Here is a 12,905-nt window from a genome sequence, read left to right as displayed (position 1 = left end):
ATGATAGGCATAAAAAGGTCTCAGTAATAACTTCCATTTCCACTTTTCCAAAGTAAAAAAAAAAATCTTAAATTGAGGTATAAGAAGAAAAGTAATGAAGCAGAGCAGAAATCAGTGATACTAGAGAGAAAAAAAACAACAGAAAACTAAATCAAAAGCGTTTCTTTGAGAAGCCAAAAAAAATTCATAAACCTCTGTCTAGACTGATTAGGAGAAAAAGAGATAAGACAGACTACCACTGTGAGGAGAGAGATCACACACTACAGATCATACAGGTGTTAACAATCATGAGAGACGATCTGAAACACTTAGGGGAACACATTTGATGGTTTAAATGAAATGAACACAAATTCCTTGGAAGGTAGAAATCATCTCAGTTCACTCAAGAAGAAATAGAAAACCTAAGTAGTCCTATCTATGCGAGAATTTGATTTTTAGTTAATCTCACAAAGAACATTCTAGTTATAGATGGCGTTAGTGGTAATCGTTACCACATTTTAAAGGAAGAAATAATACCAATTCTATACAACTTCTGTCCAAAAACTAAAGAGGAAATAATACTTGTTAATTCTGAGACCAGTATTGCCCTCATCCCCAAATCACACACAGGTGTTTGAAGGAAACTATATCATCATCCCTTATGAACATAAACACATTCTCGACAGAATTTTAGCAAATCAGATTCTACAAAATACTTTCATATATACAGGTTAACAGACTAAATGAGATTTATTTCAGGAATGCAAGGTAGGGTTAACATTGGGAAAGTTAATGAAATTCACCATGTTAACAATGTTGAAGGAAAATTATGACTAAGCAGATGGAGAAATTCAGTTAACAACTCTGTGCGAATAATTCATGATAAAGGCTCTAAGTACATTTAGGATTTAAAGAAAATTTCTTCACCTTGATATCTATTAAAAAACCCCACAAAACAAATCTTACTAAGTGTTGAATGTCTGAATGCAGTCCTGCTGAGTTCAACGCAAGGATGCCCACTCTACTTATGGTCATTTCACTAGAGATTGTAGCCAGTGCAATAGGGTAAAAGGAAAAGGTATTGGGAAGGGAATTAAAACTTCAGGGGCTGGGAGTAGTAACTCAGTGGCAGAGCACGTGCTTGGTACAACAGGCCCAGGGTTCAATTGGTAGCACAAAAACAAGTAATGGTGACCCAATATTATCAACTATCAAACGCTAGAAGGTGGTAAGTCAGTTTAGTATGGTTGCAGGATACAAGAATGATACACAAAAATTTATTATATTTCTGTATATTGGCTATGCGCAATTAAGTTGAAATAATAGTTCCAGTAATTTAAATATTGAAATCTTAGGGATAAATTTGAGAAAAAGACTTAAAAAGTCCTATGCAGTGAAAAGTACAAAGCTTTTCTGAGAGAAAGGAATTGAGACATGGGATATATACTGTGTTCATGGGTTGGATCCTCCATATTTTTAAAATGTCACTCTCCCCCAAGTGATTTCATTCAACCTTAAGCAAGTCTAATGTCTTCCTTTTTTGAGGATGGAAGGGTAAAAGTTTATAAAAATTTGGTTTAAAAATTTATATTATGGGCTGGGGAGATAGCTCAGTCGGTAGAGTGCTTGCCTTGCAAGCATAAGGCCCTGGGTTCAATCCCCAGCACCGCAAAAAAAACAAAAAACAAAACAACAACAACAACAAATTTATATTATAACTACAAAGAGTTTTCAATAGCCCAAGTAACAAATATAACAAATTTGGAGAGGTCACACAATGGGACTCTAAGACGAAACAAAGCTACAGAAATCAGGATAGAGCAGTATTGGCATAATGGTAGATGGAGATCTGTGGAATTTTAAGAGTCTAGAAATAGATCTATACCATATGTAATTGGTTTGTTTTCAATAAAGGTAAAAAGGAAGTTCAGTGTAGGAAGCATACTTTTTCAACATCTTGTCTGGTCCAATTGGATATATCAGAACCTTACATATATCAGAATTAATTCATAATGGATCATAAGCCTAAATGTAAAAGCTAAAAATATAAGACTTGTAGAAGAGAACAGGAAACAATCTTAAGTGTCTTTGTGTTTGGTAGAGATTTCTTACATGACACAAAAAGTATGAACTATAAAAAGGATAATAAATTATAGTTCATCAAAATTAAACCCCTTTATTTTTTAAAATTTATTGGTTCTTTTTAGTTATACATGGATTCTACGGTCATGTTGTCTTAGGGTTCTCTAGAGTAATATAATCAACAGGAAGTATGATTACAGAAAGGGGATTATTACATTGCCTGACACGACCAGAGCTGGATAGTCCACAATGGCCGTCTGCAGCTGGAGAGTCGGAAGAACCAGCGGCTGCACAGTCCAAGATGCAGAAACCCTAGAACAAGAAAGATCAACAGTGCTACTCTGGTTCTAGACCGAGGCTTCTGGAAACTCCCTGGAGAGTCACCGGCAGAGTCTGCTTTGGAAGAGTGAAGAAGTGAGAGTCCAATATCTTCATGCAATGGAAGCAGTGATCAAGAACCCTTTCACAAAGGGCTGACCTTGCACCTGCATCTGCTTCCTTGTTCTTCCAGCTTTTGTTCCATCCTATGGGGTGGTGCTGCCCACACTTAGGGAGGGGCTTCACTTCACTTCAGTTCACTCCACATTCCAGTCATTCCTAGACACACCCTCACTGACACACCCAGAAGTCTCTTAATCATCGGCATCTCTTAATGCAATCAAGTTGACAATTCAAATTAACCATTACACAAGTGTAACCCCTTTGTGTTTTTGGAAGTCACTCTTAGTCACCAACTTATTTTGGCCCCCCCTGTTGGAGGGATGGTGCAAACAATGTATCCTACTACATCATCAGGGATAGAAGTGGGCAGATCTCCACCCCTTAGCCAGAGTGAAGCAGACACAGGCTTACCCAGGCTCCTTTGCTTCAGCAGGACACATCCTGACTGCCAGCCCCACCCCTCACTGTGGCCCACTCCTTCCCTACCCAACACCCTTCCCCAGCTAGTTACCTGCCCTGCGGGGCTCACATAGAGGGGCACATACCTTTCTGACTCCCTCTGTGTTTGTGACAGCACAGCCCAGGTCCGGGTGCTGTAGTGGGACTGAGGATCAGGAGCCATGGCAGTCTGAAGCTGGGTAGGTTCTGCTTGGCCAGAGCCATCACAGCCTTTGCTCCCTTTGGGCTTCCGTGTTACAAGATTCCTAGAGAAGTTTTAGGAAGGAAGGGAAGTAGTCCTATGTCAGTCAGCTGCTCGTTACTGTGACAAAATACTTGAGGGAAAAAAACTAAAGGAGGATATATCTATTTTCTCTCAGGTTTCAGAGTTTCAGTCCATGATCCTTTGGCTCCGTTGCTTTGGGCCTGCGGCAAGGCAGAACATTTTGACTCTCACCTCATGGTGGCGGGGGGTGGGGAGAGGACATTCAAGAGATAAACCATATAAAGCCATCGCCTGTATTCCAAGGGGTTACAAATTATGTGGAGCCTTGCTACAGTCGTCGTCTGAGCCTTTGGAGCTCAACTCAGGCTTCCTTGGACATCTGCAGAAACCTGGATGGTAGCACATAAAAAACCAAGGAAGTTGAGTAATTGGAGCATCAAAGCACCAGCTTTGTATTCCCTACTGAGCTTGATTCCCTAATCAGCTGAATGAAAAACAACTTGCATAGTCCACTCCACCACATCCCCACTGCTGTCTAATATGTTTGAAAAATTTCCACAGACGCCATCAACCTTGCATGCTGGGAAGGGAAGCACACTTTCTTGTAGTGCATTGCACAGTCATGCCTTTGACAGACACTTGGTTTTATTTACTGAGAGCACGGACGAGAAGGCCAACACTTTGATTTAGGGTAGTCAACAAAATTCCAAAGTTTTAATTATTATTATTTTTTATTATTTTGGTACTGGGGAGTGAACTCAAAGGCACTTTACTTCTGAACCACACCCCCCTTAATTTTGATATTAGGTCTTACTAAGTTGCTGAGATTGGCCTCAAACTAGTGATCCTCCTGCCTCAGCTGCCTGAGTTGCTGGGGCTACAGGTGTGGGCCACCACACCAGGCTACAAACCTTAATCTTGGTAACATAAGGTACATTTCAGCTTAATCTGGAGTTAAAAGGTAATAACTCATGCATGCTATGACATTTTTTTTTTTGGATCTCTGTCTGCTCTGCCTCTAGTCTGGAAGGGTATGTGGAAGTGGAGAATTGGTTCCAGAGAAGCAGAGCAGGGGAACTTCAGGAGTGTATTTAGCGTCTCAATTGTGATTTGAGAATAGTAGAGAAAGGGACCCAGTGAATGTCCCCTGTGGTCCTTGTGCTGGGATGCTTTCACGAAATAACCGTGGGTTTACCCCCAATGTGGGCTTGACCTCAGAAACCTTGTGGAGGTGCCGGGGGGCAGCCACCACTGCAAGAGTGGCAGGGACACTGACAGCTTAGTGGGCTCCTGCTTCTGTCACTTAGGGTGTAGCTGCCTGCATGTTTGTGACTGTGTTACTCTAAACTGATTGAGAGAGAGCAGTGTCTCTGAATAAGAGAATGATTGGTTTGGAACGACATGGGTAATATAAGAACCCAGGCGTGCTGGTATCTCGATCTGGTCAGCAAGCAAGCGATTTTGATAACTTTACACCACCACATCACAAATAGTCCTGGCCTTTTGCATTCTAATAACACGTTTTGCTGTCCTGTGAGTGTTCAACAGGAGTGCCATGAAAGCTCAGACTTCTGCCAAGTCTGTCCAGGGCAGTGTGGCCTTAATGTGTGAGCCTGTGTTTCTTTCCAGGCTCCTCCCATTACTGGTTCCAAAATCACACCCACATTTAGACATTTCTTACTGCAGCATCCCATGTCGAGGTAGCAAAAGGTGTTACAAGCAAACATTGTGTTCTTCATTGCAGATATATTTTTAATTCCATATTTTGATTTTTATTGTTTTCATCTCGTTTTTTTATTTCACCAAATACATTTATTATAATTATGTAAAAAAAGAAAATCTCCCTTCCTGGGCATGGTGGCACATGCCTGTAAAGAGGAAATGGGAGGCTGAGGTACGAGGATGGCAAGTTGGAGACCAGCCTGGGCAACTTAGTGAGACACTATTGAAACAACAAACAAACAAACAACAAACAAAAAACCCCAAGCTGTCTGATTAAACAACTGTCTGGAACCCCTACAGGTTTTTCCTGCTTTTTTTTTTTTTGATATTGGGAATTGAACCCAGGGGTGCTTAACCACTGAGCCACACCTGCAACCCTTGTTTATATTTTATTTAGAGACGGGGTCTGGCTGAGTCGCTTAGGGCCTTGCTAAGTTGCTGACGCTGCAAGGTCCCTGTGCAAGTAGGTGAACGTTGAATGATGCTCTGGTCCAGATATTTATTTATCCCTCTCTCTTTTTACTAGAGAGTTATACATAATATTTAGGTTCATTTTGACAAAATAATTCTCTTTCTCTCCTAATCTTGCCCTTCACAAAGCCTCCTCCAAATACCCAGACTGGGCTACATGGCCGTTTTCTGTATTTCCACAATTCCTTAAGTTCATCTCTACAAAGACAGTGTCTTGAAGTGTCACACTTACGTGTCTGCTTCTTGCACAACATGGAATATTGTGCTTATTGTCCTAATTACCAAAGTCGCGCGTAGGGACGGGCAAAAGTTAGCAATTCTGAGGAGTGTTTTTCTAAAACCGAATGTAAGTGTACAGTTTGAACCTCAAGGTGGCACCATTTCCTGTAGAATCTGGAACCTCACAGAATTTACAGTCTGCCATTAGTCACTGTGTGTGGGTGGCGATTGAGTTCACGCTCAAAGTGAATCGAAGGAAATGTGTTTCATGTTTATTTTTGTTCAAAGCAGCTGACCAATTTTTCTTTTATTGACAAAAGAGCGTCCTGCACCCCCATAGTGGTTGCTTATTATGCCTATCATTTCATATTTCGTAACCACAAAGAAGGGGATAAGAAATGGAGGGCTACATGGCTGAAGACACTGAGATAGAAACTCAGTAGAGACTCTCTTGAGGGTTGGCCTAAATAAAGGGGAATAAAGAGGAAAGATACTGCTGTCTTCGTGTCTTTTGGAAGGTCAAGGACGTGAGAATTGAAGGATAGAGCTGCCCTATTTGGAGAGGTTGAAACTTTCTGCCTGGCTCACGTGGAAGGGGTCACCTGAGTGCTGCTGGTACTGAGCGTCTCACACACATGTGATCATTTAACCTGGGACCCACATGTAAAGAGGGTCTTGTCTCCAATTGCTGAGACACAGGCAGAGTTGTGGCTCTTCCAAACCCATGTAGTCCATATAACCCAGAGAGAAAAAATGTACCCCGATCTCACGTCTTTGGTTGTGCTAGTTGGCCTTGAGCCTCTTCCCTGTTTCTGGAGGACCTCTTGTGTCCCACAGAAGGACAAATTCTAAATGGACTATGGGCAGTTAGGTTAAATGAAAATAACCTTCTGTAAATGAAACTGGAACATCTTGTCCTGCTGTGGCTACAAACAAGTGTATTTCTTGGAATTACCTTCCTCTGTTTTTACCAGAAATCTAGGAAGATTAGGGACTCTATGTGCAGAAGCAAATGTCAAAAGGGGTTTAGGAGGAGTAACATTTGCCTACAAAGGAAAACACTTCCTTTTGCTAGCACAAACCTGTGATTGTCAGTTATCTGTCAGTCAAACCACTCGATGACAATGAAAACGAACACGTCACACACAGCCCCCGATTGCATCAGGAAAACAGAATGAGCGGGAGGTTAATCTGTTCACCCCGCTTCGAAATCTCCAAAAATAATAAAAAGGAGATTTAAAAAACAAAACAAAGTAGTGGACTCAACAGTGTGGTGAGAAAACACAGGGACATTACGTGATTGGAAGTGTTGAAGTCCTGGTAGATGGAGAACAGAGAGAACGAAATCCACCAGAGAGAAGAGCAGAGGAAACAGATCCAAACACGTGCTGAGAAGAACTCAGTTTAGATCCAGGAGTTCCTGCAGAAAAGAAGAAGGGAAGTTTAGGGTAGAAGCTGGATAATCATTGAAGGGCAAAGGGACAGCTTCCTCAGATCTCTCCGTCCCTCCTCCGTGTGTGGTTTCCCACATAACATTTTATTGTCCCCTTTAGTGTGAGAGACTCTTGGGGATGAAAGATTCTTCCGGTCAGTGACAGCCAACAGTGAAATTAAGCAACATAAATGGTATCAAGGACCCTAAGTGGGTCTCAGCCCATTCGTTTCTGGTTCCATCCTATAAGTCCTGAGCTGATTTGGTCTGCTTCTCCTTGCAGTCCTTCCAGAATTTAAAAACATCCGACCTCTTCAGGGTGCCAACATATGCCTCTTTTCTCCTTAGGCTAAACATGAAATTTTCGGTGGATTTTCATCATGCTAAGTGACTCTGGTGTTTGCAGGGGACTCAAGATCCCCTTGTTTGGAAATGTCCCCTGACGATTTTGGCTTGCTGTCCCACAGCCTGGTGCAGACTTACAATCAGCCTCATGCTCTGAAGCAAGGCTCTGTACCCTACAGTGTGTGAGGGTGGTCACGAAGAGCTGACAGGACCTGGACAGCCTCACTACAAGGAAGTTCTTGCAACTCCATTTAAGAAAGCTGAACTCTCTTGGTAGAACCAGAGTATCGGAGCAGAGCCTAGCGGTCTCCGTTAGCTTGGCAGTCTCAGCCCCTGCAGAAAAGGAACTTAGCCCTGGGGGAGAACCCTTCATATTCAAGTGACTGTTACATGCTGGAGGAAAACAGCTGGAACTTAACTGGATCTCTTATCAACCTGTGAAAAATTCACAGGAGCAGAGCCCCACGGCTCCTTGGAACACTGCCTGCAGGTCCATCATGATCTTGGGAGGGTTTTCTCCACTGGGAGGCCTGTTCAGTGTAGGCCATTTAATTCTTATTTCATTATTAAGGCTATTAATGTAAAAAACCAGTTGCTGGTTGGGTGTGGTGGTGCACGCCTCTGATCCCAGCGGCTCGGGAGGCTGAGGCAGGAGGATCGCGATTCAAAGCCATTCTCAGCAAAAATGAGGTGCTAAGCAACTCAGTGAGACCCCGTCTCTAGATAAAACACAAAATAGGACTGGGGATGTGGCTGAGTGGTTGAGTGCCCCTGAGTTCAATCCCCAGTACCTGCCCCTGCCAAAGAAAAACCCCAACCAGTTGCTTGTTCCTGACCATAGGCAACACACCAAGTTATTAATGGGTCTCTTATTCTTTCAAATGAACTTAAGGACTGTTTTTTCTAGTATTTGGTATTTTGCTGGGGATTGAATTGAATCTGTATAGTGCTTTTGGTAGTATGGCCATTTTTAAATTTAATTTTAAAAATTTGTTCTAATTAGTTATAAATGACATTAGAATGCATTTATGGATTTTGATAAATCATATATAAATGGAGTACAACTTCTCATTCTTCTGATTGTACATAGATAGGCCATTTTGACAATATTAATTCTGCCTATTGAAGAACATGGGAGGTCTTTCCATCTTCTAAGGTCTTCAATTTTTTTCTTTGGTTTTCTTTCATTTTTATCACAGCAATCTTCCCTACTTGGTTAGATTAATTCTCAAGTTTTTTTTTTTTTTTTTTTGAGGTTATTGTGAATGGGATAGTTCTCCTGATTTCGTTCTCAGCAGAATCACTGTCAGACTACAGGGAAGCTATGGATTCACGAATGTGGATCTTTTGCTACTTTATTGAATTTATTTATCAGCTTTTTTTTTTTTTTTTGGACCTGATGATTCTCTTTGTTTTATGTTTTTGTTTCCACATTTTTAAAAGTGCATTACACTTGTACATAATGATGGAGTTTGTTGTTATATATTTGTACACGCACACAATATAACAAAATAATTCGACAAATATCGCTCCCCAGCATTCCCTCCTGCCCTCGCTGCCTCCATCCCCTTTCCTCTGCTGATCTCCCTTTGATTTTCATGAGATCCCTCTGCACCTTGCTTTTCCTTTTCCCTCTCTAGCTTCTGCATATGAGAGAAAACATATGTCCCTTGACCTTCTGTGTTTGACTTATTTAGCTTAACATGATGGTCCATCCATTATGCAAATGACATAATTTCATTTTTCTTTTTTTTATTATTAATTTTTTTAAATTAAAAATCATAAATTTACATAGGTCAATACTGTTTGATTCATTCTGTTATTTTTTTCTCTCCCCCCACCCCTCCCACCCCTCTTTTCCCTCTATACAGTCCTTCCTTCCTCCATTCTTGCCCCCCTCCTTATCCCTAACCCTAAACCTAACCCTAACCCTAACGCTAACCCCTCCTACCCCCCACCCCTTATATGTCCTCATCCGCTTATCAGTGAGATCATTCATCCTTTAGTTTTTTGAGATTGGCTTATCTCACTTAGCATGATATTCTCCAATTTCATCCATTTGCCTGCAAATGCCATAATTTTATCATTCTTCATGGCAGAATAACATTCCATTGTATATATATGCCACAGTTTCTTTATCCATTCATCAACTGAAGGGCATCTAGGTTGGCTCCACAATCTGGCTATAGTGAATAGAGCAGCTATGAACATTGATGTGACTGCATCTCTGTAGTATGCTAATTTTAAGTCCTTTGGGTATAGGCCAAGGAGTGGGATAGCTGGGTCAAATGGTGGTTCCATTCCAAGCTTTCTGAGGAATCTCCATACTGCTTTCCAGAGTGGTTGCACTAATTTGAAACCCCACCAGCAATGTATGAGTGTACCTTTTTCCCCACATCCTTGCCAACACCTATTGTTGCTTGTGTTCTTGATAATCGCCATTCTAATTGGGATGAGATGAAATCTTAGGGTAGTTTTGATTTGCATTTCTCTTATTACTAGAGATGTTGGACATTTTTTCATATATCTGTTGATTGCTTGTACATCTTCTTCTGTGAAGTGTCTATTCATTTCCTTAGCCCATTTGTTAATTGGATTATTTGTATTCTTGGTGTAGAGTTTTTTGAGTTCTTCATAGATTCTGGAAATTAGTGCTCTATCTGAAGTATGAGTGGCAGAGATATTCTTCCACTCTGTAGGCTCTCTCTTCACATTACTGATAGTTTCCTTTGCTGAGAGAAAGCTATTTAGTTTGAATCTATCCCAGTGGTTGATTCTAGCTTTTATTTCTTGTGCTATGGGAGTCCTGTTAAGGAAGTCTGATCCTAAGCCAACAAGGTGAAGATTTGGACCTACTTTTCTTCTATAAGATGCAGGATCTCTGGTCTGATTCCAAGATCCTTGATCCATTTTGAGTTGATTTTTGTGCAGGGTGAGAGATATGGGTTTAGTTTCATTCTGTTGCAAATGGATTTCCAGTTTTCCCAGCACCATTTGTTGAAGAGGCTATCTTTTCTCCATGGCATATTTTGGCCCCTTGTCTAGTATGAGAAATTGTATTTATTTGGGTTTGTGTCCATGTCCTCTATTCTGTACCATTGATCTACCTGTCTATTTCGGTACCAATACCATGCCATTTTTGTTACTATTGCTTTGTAGTAGAGTTGAAGATCTGGTATTGCGATACCCCCTGCTTCGCTCTTTCTACTGAGGATTGCTTTAGCTATTCTGGATTTTTTATTCTTCCAGATGAATTTCATAATTGCTTGCTCTATTTCTGTAAGGTACATCATTGAGATTTTAATTGGAATTGCATTGAATCTGTATAGCACTTTAGGTAGTATGGCCATTTTGACAATATTAATTCTGCCTATCCAAGAACATGGGAGATCTTTCCATCTTCTAAGGTTTTCTTTAATTTCTTTCTTTAGTGTTCTGTAGTTCTCATTGTAGAGGTCTTTCACTGTTGGGGGCTGTGCCATGTTGGCGGCGCCGGGATGGCGCCTGATCACATCGGCAGCGAGGAGGTTAATAGACATAAGCACACTCAGAGGTGATTTTCTCGTCCACGCACACAATGTATGCGCATGTGTTCTCGAGCACTAATTGCCTGCTCGGAGCGTCTCGCCTAATCTTTGCCTAAGAGGCGTGGCCCTGCTCTCCGCCTCCTGGAGGTGATATAAGCGTTGGTGGAGCAAGACAGAGATACAGCAGCCATTAGCAGAAAAGCAGTAGAAGAAGACACACTCGGAAGCAGCTAGACACGAACAGCAGCCAGAAGAAAGGAAACACACGCGCAGCAGCCGTTAGCAGAAAAGCAGCTAGGACACAGAAGCAGAAGAACACGCGGGGCAGCAGCGAGTAGGGGCAGCAGTGGAAGGCAGATTGCAGAACTGAGAACTGAGATGCATTACTAGGGCACCTTAGGTAGACGTACCCTTAGTTCACAGGATGCAGGACTTTAAGGCGTGGCAGGTCTCTCTTCTTCTAAGCTCTAAGAAAAGCCTGTCCTTCTTTCAAAATCTCTCTTAAGCAAAGTCTCTCTTTCTCTCTGATAAGCAAAGTCTCTCTCTCTCTCCTCTCAAAGCAAGTAAACCTCATTTCCTCTATCCTCTATAAACAAACAAGAAAGCAGCGCACTAAAGAGAAAGATAGAAGTGCCTCAGTTTCCACTCCAACACCCATAAGACCCGTGCAAGTTGTTGCTGCAAGCAGTGACAAATATCCACGGATTTTGTACAGCAAAGAGCCAGCGACGTTTCACCTCTTTTGTGAGATTGATTCCCAAGCATTTTATTTTTTTCGATGCTATTGTGAATGGGGTAGTTTTCCTAATTTCTCTTTCTGAAGATTCATCACTTATGTATAAAAATGCATTGGATTTATGGGCATTGATCTTGTAACCTGCTACTTTACTGAATTCACTTATGAGTTCTAAGAGTTTTCTGGTGGAATTTCCAGGTTCCTCTAAATATATAATCATGTCATCAGCGAACAGGGATAGTTTGAGTTCTTCTTTTCCAATTCGTATCCCTTTAATTTCTTTGGTTTGTCTAATTGCTCTGGTTAGAGTCTCAAGAACGATATTGAATAGAAGTGGTGAAAGAGGGCATCCCTGCCTTGTTCCAGTTTTTAGGGGGAATGCTTTCAGTTTTTCACCATTTAGAATGATATTGGCCATGGGCTTAGCGTAGATGGCCTTTACAATGTTAAGGAATGTTCCCACTACCCCAACTTTCTCTAGTGTTTTGAGCATGAAGGGATGCTGTATTTTATCAAATGCTTTTTCTGCATCTATTGAAATAATCATGTGATTCTTAATTTTTAGTCTGTTGATATGGTGAATGACATTTATTGATTTCCGGATGTTGAACCAACCTTGCATCCCTGGGAAAAAACCCACTTGATCGTGGTACACTATCTTTTTAATATATTTTTGTATGCGATTTGCTAAAATTTTGTTGAGAATTTTTGCGTCGATGTTCATTAAGGATATTGGTCTGAAATTTTCTTTCCTTGATGTGTCCCTGTCTGGTTTAGGTATCAGGGTGATATTGGCTTCATAGAATGAGTTTGGGAGGGTTCCCTCCTCTTCTATTTTATGGAATACTTTGAGAAGTATTGGAATGAGCTCTTCTTTAAAGGTTTTGTAGAACTCGGCTGAGAACCCATCTGGTCCCGGACTTTTCTTTGTTGGTAGGCTTTTGATGACCTCTTCTATTTCATTGCTTGAAATTGATTTATTTAAGTTGTGTATGTCCTCCTCGTTCAGTTTAGGAAATTCATATGTCTCTAGAAACTTGTTGATGTCTTCGAGGTTTTCTGTTCTGTTGGAGTATAGATTTTCAAAATAGCTTCTAATTATGTTTTGTATTTCACTCGTGTCTGTTGTGATATTTCCTCGTTCATTCCGAATTTTAGTAATTTGAGTTTTCTCCCTCTTTCTCTTTGTTAGTGTGGCTAAGGGTTTATCAATTTTGTTTATTTTCTCAAAGAACCAACTATTTATTTTGTTAATTTTTCCGATTGTTTCTTTTGTTTCAATTTCGT

This window comes from Sciurus vulgaris (assembly GCF_902686455.1).
Source record: "Sciurus vulgaris genome assembly, chromosome: 11".
In the NCBI taxonomy this organism is placed as follows: Eukaryota; Metazoa; Chordata; class Mammalia; order Rodentia; family Sciuridae; genus Sciurus; species Sciurus vulgaris.
The sequence above is the reverse complement of the archived record's forward strand: the minus strand, read 5'-3'. Positions refer to the sequence as shown.